Source organism: Rhea pennata, chromosome 14 (assembly GCF_028389875.1).
Source record: "Rhea pennata isolate bPtePen1 chromosome 14, bPtePen1.pri, whole genome shotgun sequence".
In the NCBI taxonomy this organism is placed as follows: Eukaryota; Metazoa; Chordata; class Aves; order Rheiformes; family Rheidae; genus Rhea; species Rhea pennata.
In genome coordinates, this window is record NC_084676.1 from 9,885,633 (window position 1) to 9,897,393 (window position 11,761).

The following is an 11,761-nucleotide window of genomic DNA, read 5'->3' on the forward strand; positions in this document are numbered from 1 at the left end:
AGGAGTGAGAAAGCAGGAGAACAGGCCTTTCCTCTAAAGATGCACTTTGCATCTAAGATCCAGTCCCATTTTGGCAACAAAAGTTGCCTCTCTCTGACATTGAGCCACATGTCCTGGAGCAGGGCAGTCAAAGGAACAGCTCTTGGGCTGGATCCTGCTGTCCTGTCCCAGGAGCCTGCAACCCTTCCCACACCGTGAGTGGGATTATCAACCTGAGCCAGGCCTCCTAGGCTCCCTTTGGAGCACAGGAGTCCTGGCTGGTTCAGTCAGTGGAATATTAGGTCAATCCATCTCCTCCTAAAGCCTGTGTCTAAAAAGGGGAAGAATTACTCCCTTGTAGTCCAGCTGACTGTAAAGGAAGGATCTAGCTCAGGGGTAGCTATCTGCACTGTAAGCGTCTCAAACCGAGCAGGAGAAATCCAGCCACTGTGACTGGAAACGTACATAAAGTGTGAGAGAAGATATCTTTATGTGGTTGCATGATGTTCTCATTTTGGTCACAGGTCAGGCAAGGGCCTGACCTATTATCCTCATGTGTGCAAACGTCAAGCTTAAAAAGTGTCTGTGTAGTGAGGCATCCTGAAAAATGCCTCCCAAAAGATTGTAGATTGAGTGATGTTCGTTCCTCAGGCCAGGAACTGTCTTTCTCCTCCTTGCCTGCCTGACACAGAGCTCGCTGGAGCTCAGATTTAACACTGATCTCTCAGGCACCACATCAATAAAATACACGTAGTACTCCTCGAAGAGAAAGCAGGATAAACTTCAACAATCAAGAAATGTATATTTGGCCTTCCCTGGTCACAGGGGAGGAGAGATCACTTACAAACGCTAGACCTGAGAGATGTAGGTCTGCCAGGGGAGGCTCAGGATGAGGGAAACCTTCCACACTGCACTGTTGTCCGAAAACGGGAAACACTTAAAGGACTGTCAAGGGTTTTCAGGCCCTCTTGGGCATTTATTACCAGCCATGGCTGGAGTTTAGGGTCCTGAATGCATCTGGTAGCCCTGCCTCCCCCCCCCCCCCCCCCACCACCACCACCAAAAGAAGAGAAGAGAAGCAGCCACCCTGGTTGTGCAAAGCAGCAGTTGGAGAAGCACAGCTGCACACAGGCCACCCCTACACCTTCCTTGCAGGGTGTCACCCCACCAGGGGCACCATGGCTGGGCATCAGGGTGCGAGAATAGATGTTTACCCTGTTCTGCCTTTTGGGGGACGATTTTAGAAATGGACTCGGGGCAGCACTTCAGTAACACATCCTAGATGCTCTGTGCACATAGGTCAAGACAGTTGTGTTTTACGCTCCCTGCACATCAGGATTTGGTCTTGGCCAGCACAGAGAGGAATCCAGCACTGCTGTCTCCAGCATTAGGACCCAGCACAACCTTGGTCAGAGTTCAGCCAGAAGCGATACTCTCTCTGAGTGTGAAATTAAAAGTCACCTGCCCAGGCATTTGCTGGCATCACTAGTTACGAGGCAAACCTCCACACTCACAGCTCAAAGCCTGCAAAGCTTTAACTCAGGATCCGGAACAAGCTCAGGAAGATTTCTTCAGCTATTGTATCAGTTTTCCTAGCTCAGCTCTGGAGCCCTGCAACCAGCAGGGACTGAGTTGCAAACCCCACAACAGCTCCAGCATGTAGCCCAGCTGCTCCCTCCTCAGCTTGCACTCACTCATAGCAGCACACCCAAAACCACACTCCTCAAAAAACCCTCCAAGGTGTCCTTGCCCAGCTGGCATAAATCAGGCAATCATTCCTGCCAAGTTAAATATAACAGCCTCAACTGGTATTAGATGCAGTCTTATGCTGATCTGCCTAGAGCAACCCTAGGGGTAGTGTAGGGGTGTCTGAGCACTCTTCATCTTCCCCTCATTTTGTCCTGAGGGAGTCTCATTTCCCTACTATGCTTGTCAGTCAAGCTGGGACCTGAAATTCCTCAACCTGTAGGGGATGGAGACAGGGTGACCTGGTCTAGGCTCACTCCCAGCACTCAGGTCTCTTCCTGCCATGTTCATACGGACCATCTCATCTTCCTGTATGCGTCTGGAGGTGCTACTGCCTCCCTACAGCCAGGTAAGCCTCTGTGTTCGCTCTGCCTGGCCCTGGGCATTGAGGACAGGGCTGCACCCGGTACAGAGACCTTTCGGGCTGCAGTAGGAAGCCCAAGGAGTGAGTCCCCAGATTTTCTTGTATGATCTCTTCCAAACAAGCAGGAACTATGCCTTTGCTGAGGGTGGCTGGGGAGCCTCTGTGCTGGTTCCCAGCCTGCAGGTCACACATGTTTGCAGCCTTTTTACTTCCAAAACAGTCATTTGAGCTGGTGCTGCAGAAATACCCCACTTCTCCTACCTAACCTTGGTGTTGAGGTTTTTCCAGGCATCCCGTTAGCTGAGAAATCAGGTGGAGGAAGCTGTTCTGAAGATGCCAGTTCAGCTGGAAAACAAAAGCAACTTTGCCATTAATTGTCCTGCACTTAAACTCGCAAGTTAAGCTGAAAGATAAGCTAGTTCTAAATATTCAGAATGCTCTATAGATCATGGATTTTACCCTTGATAAATATCTTTCTTACCATATTCAAATACCTGATTGCAAGCTCTTTGTAATGTACTGCATATAGTGGCAATGTTATTAGTAGGCATGAAATGCTTAAGATTCTAATGGATTTAGTGTCCTTTTGCTTTCCCAAAACTGATTGATGTGATTCTAGTTGCTTTATAAGAGAAAACTATTTTGTGATGCAGGTAAGGGACTTAATCCTTCCTGTGCAAGAGATTGAAGTAAGAAATTTTAATTACAGTCCTAAGCATAGGCTGCTGTTTTTAAAGATATCATTGTTGCATGCTTCATCATGTAATACTCTCTCTCTGAAGGTCAGCCAGTAGAGGGAAGCATCACATTCCCAAATCCACTACAAGTTTGAACCTCTCAGAATGCTGCTCAAAAAGAATAGTTTCCTGATTGAGCCTTTTTACAACTGTGACCCATTTACACGGGACAACATAGATGCTGAATCTACTGAAAAATGCTGCAGTTCTCCCACTAAATGTTTTATGTTGGAGCCTGTTAAAATACAATTGCATGAGGAAGGAGTCATAGCTATCTAGTGCTTTTCTGTTTTCATCTTAAGCTTGGGATTTGGAAGTATAATTAAGGCATACATGTTCTTTTAAAATACATTGGAGCAGAAACCTTGTTAAGAAAGTGCTTGGAGACGAGTCTTAGTAGACTGTGTCCCGTGATATGTTTGCTAAAGCAATATTTGACCTTAAACACTGTCTAGGCTACTGCAATGCTACTTTTCTAGGATTTGTGAAAATTCTTATTCCTAGCATTTTGATTTTTGATTTGTTACTGTCTTTCTCATGTGGCCAAATCTTTTAAGCAAGTTCCCCCCACACTAGCTGTCCTTTCAGTAAAGCCAAGAGGTTTGGTGCACCTCTCTCAGTTCCAAATTACTAATAATCACTTGTTATATGATAAAGTTAGAAGATTTCAAGCCATCTGTAATTTCATACATCATTGGAATTTTAAATTTAAACTGAAATTTTTATTAGGCAATCATAATAGAAAAACGCATTTAGCAGAGATTACTACATGCTAGATCTCAGCTCACTTCAAGCTCATTCAGTAGGTTGGTCAGCAGTTTACACACATTGCATTATTTTTATGCTAAGGGAGGCATGAATACTTAAGTCATAATTTCATTATGACTTAAGGGGAGGAAATGGGGGGGCAGGAATCAAACTACTGTATTTCTATAGCAGTGCCTAGGCAGGTCGCCAACTGTTCAATAGCAAGATCTTACACATACCTCTCAAATGCTAGTTCTGCTTATGTTCGACCAAGCATACTCGTTCTAGCTTCTTGTTCTCTGCCTCAATTTACTCCTAGAAGCTGTGAGATAAAATGAAGGCCAAGTCCTCTTATCTTAGGTACTGAACAAAGCTCAGGGCACGTGCCTTCTTGCTCTTTTGCTTGGATAGAATTAAAACCAAGCCATGACTTGAAACTTCCCATTTGCTTTGCTTCACCTAAAACTTAAAAGAATGCTATCAAGAAAACTTCTGGTTTTATCTCTGGGTACAGAAAAATTGCACAGAGGGATGTGCAGTTCCATTTCAGATGTTCTGGAGCTCCTGTCACAAGCTGATGCAAAAGAAAAGGGCCGCTGTTCTCGCAGCTTTAGGAAGAGGCATTCACTCAACAGGAAAGTCACCAGGAAGCAGTAGAACTGGAAAGAGTAGGAGTAAAAAGCAGATTAACAGCTGAATGTTGGTGTTTAAAGGCTCTTGTCACTCAGTTTGAGAAGCACAGCATTTTGCAGCAACTTGGTGTCTTAATCTGACTGAAAAATCATTCTGGCAGTGAATATTGTCATGTCATGAAGCTATCATACTTCAAAAAGCAGCAGCAAAAGCCAAGGAGAAGTCAAATTGAAGATAATGTCCTTTATTTATATATATGTGTATACATATATATAAAAATCTCAGCTTTTCTAAAGCTTTCCTTTTTTAGGAAAGGCTAATATTTTATGCATAGTTATATAGTGCTGCAAGAGAGGGAAAATAGATTTTTGGTATTAAAAATTCTTCTGACCCAGTGCAATCCACTTCTTTTTTTGTTTTATGCTCACTCCTGCACTTGATGTCTGTTCTTTGTAACTTCTTGTTTGGGGATACTGGAAAAAACCTGCTGCAGCAACCTTAATAGTGGCCTTTCCTCTCTGCAGCCTGTTCCCCTGCTAATTTAATTTGCTTTTTACTTCAAATAAAGTAGAAGGGATTGCACAATCTACCCTTCACAACAGAAGAAAAACTTAAGAGTTTGTTCTAATTTTTCAGTGGCAGAAAGCTTCAAAGAGACAAAGTGCAATGGGCAGAAATTGAAGCACAGGCAGTTCTGCCTGACTGTGAGGGGGAATTTCTTCCCTGTGAGAGTGACGGAGCCCTGGCACAGGTTGCCCAGAGAGGCTGTGGAGTCTCCTTCTCTGGAGCTCTTCAAGGCCCGCCTGGATGCAACCCTGTCTACCATGCTCTAGGTGACCCTGCTGAGCGGGGAGGTTGGACTAGGTGATCTCCAGAGGTCCCTTCCAACCTTACTGACTCTATGAAAGTCATCTCCAAATTTCTCTAAGCTTATTTCTAACAAACTTCACATACCATAGGTGAGCATTTCTTTATTACTCTGCTAATGGATAGTCTACAAATAGTACTTTTAGGGGTCATACAGCCAATGACCTGCTGAAAAATTTGTCCAGATCAATACTAATATTTATTTTATTCTTGGGTTTATACAAGCTTCTTTACTGAAGGAAGTGTCTTGGCACAGGTTGACTATTTATGTTTAATGTATCATTTAATAATGTTATACTTGTCTAACTCCAAATTAAAACCAAAACCCAAAGTCAGACATTGCAAGTAAAGTTCAACAGTAGGTTCTGCTGTGACTGTGGAGTTTGTTAAGTCACTAACATATGTGATGTGAAAACTTCTTTAAAGAACAGGTAGGAGCCATCAGCTTCCACTTCCTATAAAGTATGAACAGGTACAGACAACATCTGTAAGTTGGCTCAAGCTTTTCCAGGATGTAGCCTGATCAGTAGACTGTTTTTAAGCCACCTGTGCGATGGCTGCAGAACAAAGTGTAGCTGTGGCCATGGGAAACTCGGCTCGTTGAAGTAGCTGCAAAGAGGCTGCCCCTGCTGTCATCCTTACTGCTTATAGAAATATTCATAACTAGCTATGCTTTTAATTAACACTTGATGTTTGATTGTAATATGAAGTGTAGCTTTATTATTGAATGATTAATTTAGGATGGTTTAGTGAACTTACAAACTACTAACATACATTTGATAGAAATATGACAGTAACTTCTTGTAACTTCATCTCTGGACGTGTACAGTGCACGACAGCCGCCTCTAGCAGGCCAGGATGTTACTGCTCTAGATTAAATAAGTTTGGCAGCCAGGTATTTCTTGGGACTCTTATCAGTAAATGAATTTTCTATGGATTCAGGTTTGCAAACTAAACCACATTTATTAAGCTTAATTAGTTGAATATTAGCAGGTGAGGTTATTTTGTCTATATGGACTCTCCACATCCATACAGTGCTTTTGTTGCTCTACATTGCTTAGTAGTTAACATTTCTAATCCCATTTCCCTACTTAAGTTATTTATGCTGTGACTCTTTATGGCTATTTTACCACATCCTCGTGCATTGTAAGCAGCCTTACCCTAGCTTCCTTCCAAAGAGTTTAATATATATATATATATATATTTAATTCCTAAATGTAAAAACAGCTGATCTAAAACCGCAAGAAGGGACAAGGGGCAGGAGAGTAACTGCTCCAGGAGGAATCCGAGCGCAGTGGCAGGGAGGAGAGGAGGCAGCCGGAGGGCTGGGAGCGAGGGCGACCGCAGGGCTCTCCGGTACGGTGCAGCGGGTGTGCCAGCCCTACGGGATTTGTGGATGCAAAGCTGAGCGTATGTGCTACGGGGTGACTGAGCAGTGTGTTTCCTCTTTGTGGTGGAGTCAAACATAGCGCGTTTGCCCCCGTGGTAGTGGTGCAGAACAACTTTGCTTGCGGTAACCTAGTGCAGCGAGCCGCCGTTGGCGTGCCGCCGCGGGGCGAGCGTGCCCTGTGCTCCGGCACAGGGAGAACGGAGGAGGGAAGTCCTTCTCTGCAGCTTCTTGAGGCTTTGGCAAGCCAGGCAGGAAGGAGTCGGAGCACTTTATGCAAAGCTCAAGGTTCCTTCCTCTGCTCTATCTTAAGGTGGTAATTAGTAAAGAAAAAATAATAATCTTGCCATTATTGATTGGGTGTTTTACCTCCACAGTAGTACACAAAACATTCAGTTTTTCTTGTCCCTCCCACCACAGTGCAGTTGGTACAACGATCTCAACCGTGATCTCTTTGCTCCAAGTTAATAGTCTGCTTAATTTATTTGTTTAATAGGTACTTGTTTGCACTTTACTGTCACTGTTGGCTATTGTGGTTCTGTGATTGAATATGACTGAGACTACTGTGTAGATACTCACATCTTCCCTTGTAGTGGCCTTCTGCAATGAAACAGTTTTAATGTTATGAAGTGATTTTTGCAAAATGTATACTTTAAAAATTTTCTTTAGAGATGAATCCACATTAAAAATAGATTTACAACAACTACTGATTTCCACTCTTGCCATACTAGGTTGCTCTTGAAGAGGGGCCAAAGTACCAGACTGCAAACTGCCAAAATTATCTTGGGTTTGCTTGTTGGTGTGTGGTGTGGGTGTTTTTCTCTCTCTCTCTTTTTTTCTTTTCTTTTTTTTTTTTTTTTTTTTTTTTTGTGGAGGGGTTTTCCCACTTTTCCTGATTAGGATAATTGCATTATCTCAGTCCTTTTACTTAAAATTGCCTGCTCATCTGTCCTTGGTCCATACACGGAATATTTGCTTTTCTTGTCCTGAAAACTAGAAAAATACTAGAATTCTAGAGTATGATTAAAAACATTTGCAAAAAGAGAGGACTTTAAATTCGGCTGTGGAGACTGTGAAGTAGAAATGACTCTTGATTCACAGTAATCTAATTAGGCACTTCTCCAGAAAATCCTGTAGTAATGTCTGGTACAACTCAAACAATGATTTTTTTATGTCCTATCCAAGCTCTGTATGCTCAGACTTGCAGAATTTTTGCAAGTTGGAGTGAAAAATGACAATACAGTGGATGTCTGTCAGTCATTTGTCCCATCGTCAAATGGCAACAGGAGAAGAAGGAAGTAAGAATACTTTGGGGTAAATCTTCGTCCCATCATGTAGCTATTGCCTGATGGATGCACATTTTGTCTCCACCACAGTCAGGGCTGTAGCTCTTACTGCGTATGGGTACTGGAAATAGTAAATGCTTTGGGTCTCTTCAATTTAATACGTATATAGTCCCTACACTTAATCTCACTGATTTTCTTCTGGCCTTGCTTAAAATGATGATGCATATGATGTGTTACTTCATCAAAAAATTAACGTAATGCCTAAGTACAGATTTCTTGAGAGCTTCCACCTCTTTCACTAATCCTGCAGGTTTTTTGTAATGTTTTCCCTGCTGCTCTTTCATCTTAGAGCTGAGCCCAATGTAAGTTTGATTGAAGAAGACTTGGCTAAAGCAGTATGACTAATCTTGTGGCAAATTCAGGAACTCCAGAGCATCTTACAGTCCTGCTGAGCAAACAGTGCTACGGAGTTGGGATCAGAGACTCTGGCAATGTTGGGCAGTTGAAAAGTTTCTCTTCCCCGGTGGAATGACTGAGCTTTCTGCTCTGGTTACGAGTGCTGCTTAATGCACAGACAGCATGGAAAAACGAAATTGCCAAAAGGGCTGATTGAAGGGAAGAAAAACGGATTTAGGGTTTTTTTGTTTGTTTTAACTGAAGCTGGCTGGCAAATCGCTTGTTAAATTGTCCCCGCAGAATGATGCAGTCCCAAGCAGAAACCGCTGCGGCTGGAAGCACCTTTGCGTTGCCCGTCCCTGTCAGCACATGGCCGTGTGTATGATGAACTGATTCTGTAATTCGGAGGCTATGACAGCACAAACTGCCCAAACACAAAACCAGGGGGTGGAGGAAAAGGCAAGCTGCAGCCGCAGGGCTGCGTCCCGCTTCCGCTGCGCGGAGGCTGCCGAGCGCTTTGCAGCTGTGGCCTCGCTGCAGAGCTACTGCCCCGGGGCTCGGGGTCAGTCCCCCGCTGTCCCTGGGGGTGGTGGCGCAGCCCGGCTGGAAAAATCTGGGTTCCACCCCCCCCCTTTTTTTCCATTTATTGGGGCTGTGCTGTTTGTTTTGTAAGCAGAAACCTCTCCTGTTAAAACCTGGTAACTTGAAGCAATAGATGCTTTTAAAGCTAACCTTAGCACTTGACTGTGTCAGGTTATAAATGCAGCAGCAAAAACCGTGAATAGCCACGGGGCTGATTATTAATAGTTGTACCGCTTGCATTAACTTGTTTTAACTCAGTTCTCTGGTGGCAGTTCGAGAGCAGCAGTGGAGTGGATGCTTGAAACTTACCTGATGGCTTGTGTTGAGTGGAATGCTAATTAGTTTTGTTTAATTTCTGCAAGGTTTTGCACAGATGCTAGTAAAATTAATTTAAATATGTAAGTGCTTTCACCTTTTGTTCCTTTCATCAAGCAAAATGCAGGAGAGCCTTGGGAAGCTGTTAAGCATGAAGACTATGTTTGCTGCTGAAAGTGGAGTTAGAACGTGAGCACAGGCAGTGTGAACCTGCTAACGGATGAGGCATAAAAATCGCTGCTGAAAGTGGCAGCTATTCAGGAGGATATTCAGGAAAGCCGGAATATTGAATAAGTTAAGATCTGCTTATATTAAAGGTGACCATGTATATCTTATCCAAACATAATCAAACACATCTTTGCTCATATTTTCTTGCGTGCAATATAAATTAAGCAAACTTCTTACAGCTAAGCTAGTTAGGAAAGCTATTTGAAGATGCCTACAGAAGTAATTGAAAAACCTTGTAGTATGCGGACATGGGAAAGTGCTTCTGTTTAAAGCCATGGGCACAAATTCAAATTTCTTCCTAGCAGAGGAGAACTGGAGAATAAAACTGTATCCTGCCTTGCTGGCAGCTAGAGGCAAAGGCTGGAATAGTACAGAGTGCAGAATTATAAAGGAGAAGCTGCAGCAGATGTTAACCGTTCAGCCAAGAAGTTGTGTGCTATATCAAATGGAGTTTCCTCCCCATTAGGTTCCTTAGTTTTTGGGGTTTTTTTTTCCTATTGATGGAAAAAAAATGCAGTGAGTGATCTGTTTGCCATAGAGGGGTGGAAAGGAGAACTTGAAGCAGTTCCAAGGAAAGTGTCTCCCGTTGCCTGGGAGCAACAACTCCTGCTGTCTCATCAGATAAAACCATTAAAAAATCCTATTATGGGAATTAAGACTGATTAAGATGGGAAGCAATACCAAAGCTACAGCACCACAGGTAGAGCAAAGTCAGGATAAAATCTATTACTAGGTGTTTGTCAGTGTTGGAGACTCATTGTGACTTCTAAGTTATTTTGATTTCTAGAGCAGCTTCTACTAATCTGTCATATTTACTGGCTTACTCTGAATATGAACGGCTAAGGCTTTTAAAAATTTTGTTAGACTTTGCTTATCTTATTATGTCAATGTTACTACAATGTATGTGACATTGGGTTAAAAAAAAATGCTTTTAGGGCTTACAAAGAAGAGGGACAGGCTCAAGTATCCAGTTGTGTTGGGTTTGTATGCTAACTCTTGGCATGTGACCAGCTGACATCAGTTTGCCCTTTGAGTTCAGATTTTTGTAAACAACTTGTTTTCAAAGTACCCTCTAAATGCTGATAACATCTGAAGTCTTCCCCGTGTGACTCTAAAGTACTTAAATGAGCAGAATATTCTTACGAAGACTTACTGCTCTTATTTCACAGAGATTTGTGAGACTGCCAGAATCCTTATAAAAGTGAAAGATTCTTAATTGCCCTTTTTGGACCCTAAAGACAGTCAGGGGTCTCATAGCTCTTTACTTGTGTGATACTCTTGGTTTTTTGTTTTTTGGGTTTTTGTTCTCCCACCAAATGTATTTTTTAAAACTTCTGTTGGTTAATGATTATGTAATGCTACATTCACTTCTAAATTAAATACTAAAGTGATGATAGATGGAATTTTTGAAGAAAAATGGAAGCTTCAAAATATTAAGTTTAAAATCTTTTTATAAAGAGTTTCTTTGTCTCTCAATCTTTGTAAAGATATTGATTACTTAAATGTCTGTTAGAACATTCAAGGTCTGACTTACTTCAAAGGAATAGCCATGAATATATTCTAATTGTTACATGATCTGTTAAACATATTTTTAAAATAGAAGTATTCAAGTGTATTGTTCACTTTGCTTCAATATTTTCTACTGTAACTTCACACAAGCTAATGCACACAATGTTGAGAAATTATCACAGGTTACGTCTTAGTTTTCTTGCTGGCTTGTTTCTTCAATATTCTTCCATATGATATGTTGCAGAACTTGATGGTGATGATTTCACGAAGATACAGTAACTTCTGTTCTCTTAGTTGCTTGCTTGTTCTCCCGATTGACCCAGTGTAAACTTGTCTGAGCGCGAGTGTTGGCGTAAGGGGGAGAGAGGTGGTACTGTTGGGCTTGGGGGTTGAGACCATCTATTTTAGTAGTAGCTAATTGGTAGATAGGGCTTAGTTTAATTTTACAACTAAGCCAAACTGACTTCAAACTGTCAGAAGAAAATAAAATAAAATAAAAAAAGACTCCGGTGGGTACAGAGCTGCATTAGTCAATATGAACTCAAGTTTAGTTTGGCTGTGGAGATCCTGTGTTGTGGACTAGCAGGTACAATTAGCCTTTAGGCGGAGGACGATAGACTAAATGTCCTACCCTGATGGTGTCCTTTAGGCTTATTCACTCTTCAGACTTGTGATGTTCCTAGTACTGTATAAATCCCCATCAATAACACAACATTTGGATGGACTTTTTTTTTTTTTTTTAGTTACTTGTATATTCTTAATTATCAAAATGTTGCCTTGCTTGGAAGGTTCTTGGCTTAGTATTTCTCTTCAGAGCAGAATGCAGACTTCTACAAAGGGCAGTTCAGTTCAGTGGAAGAGTTGTTGTAGGTCTGACTTTATTGTTGGAGCCTAATTAAAACCATGGCAAAAAAAATCTGAGGAAATGATCAGAACAGTACCTGCAGGAAAGGACTACTATCCTAGAATGCCCCCTTGGCATTTA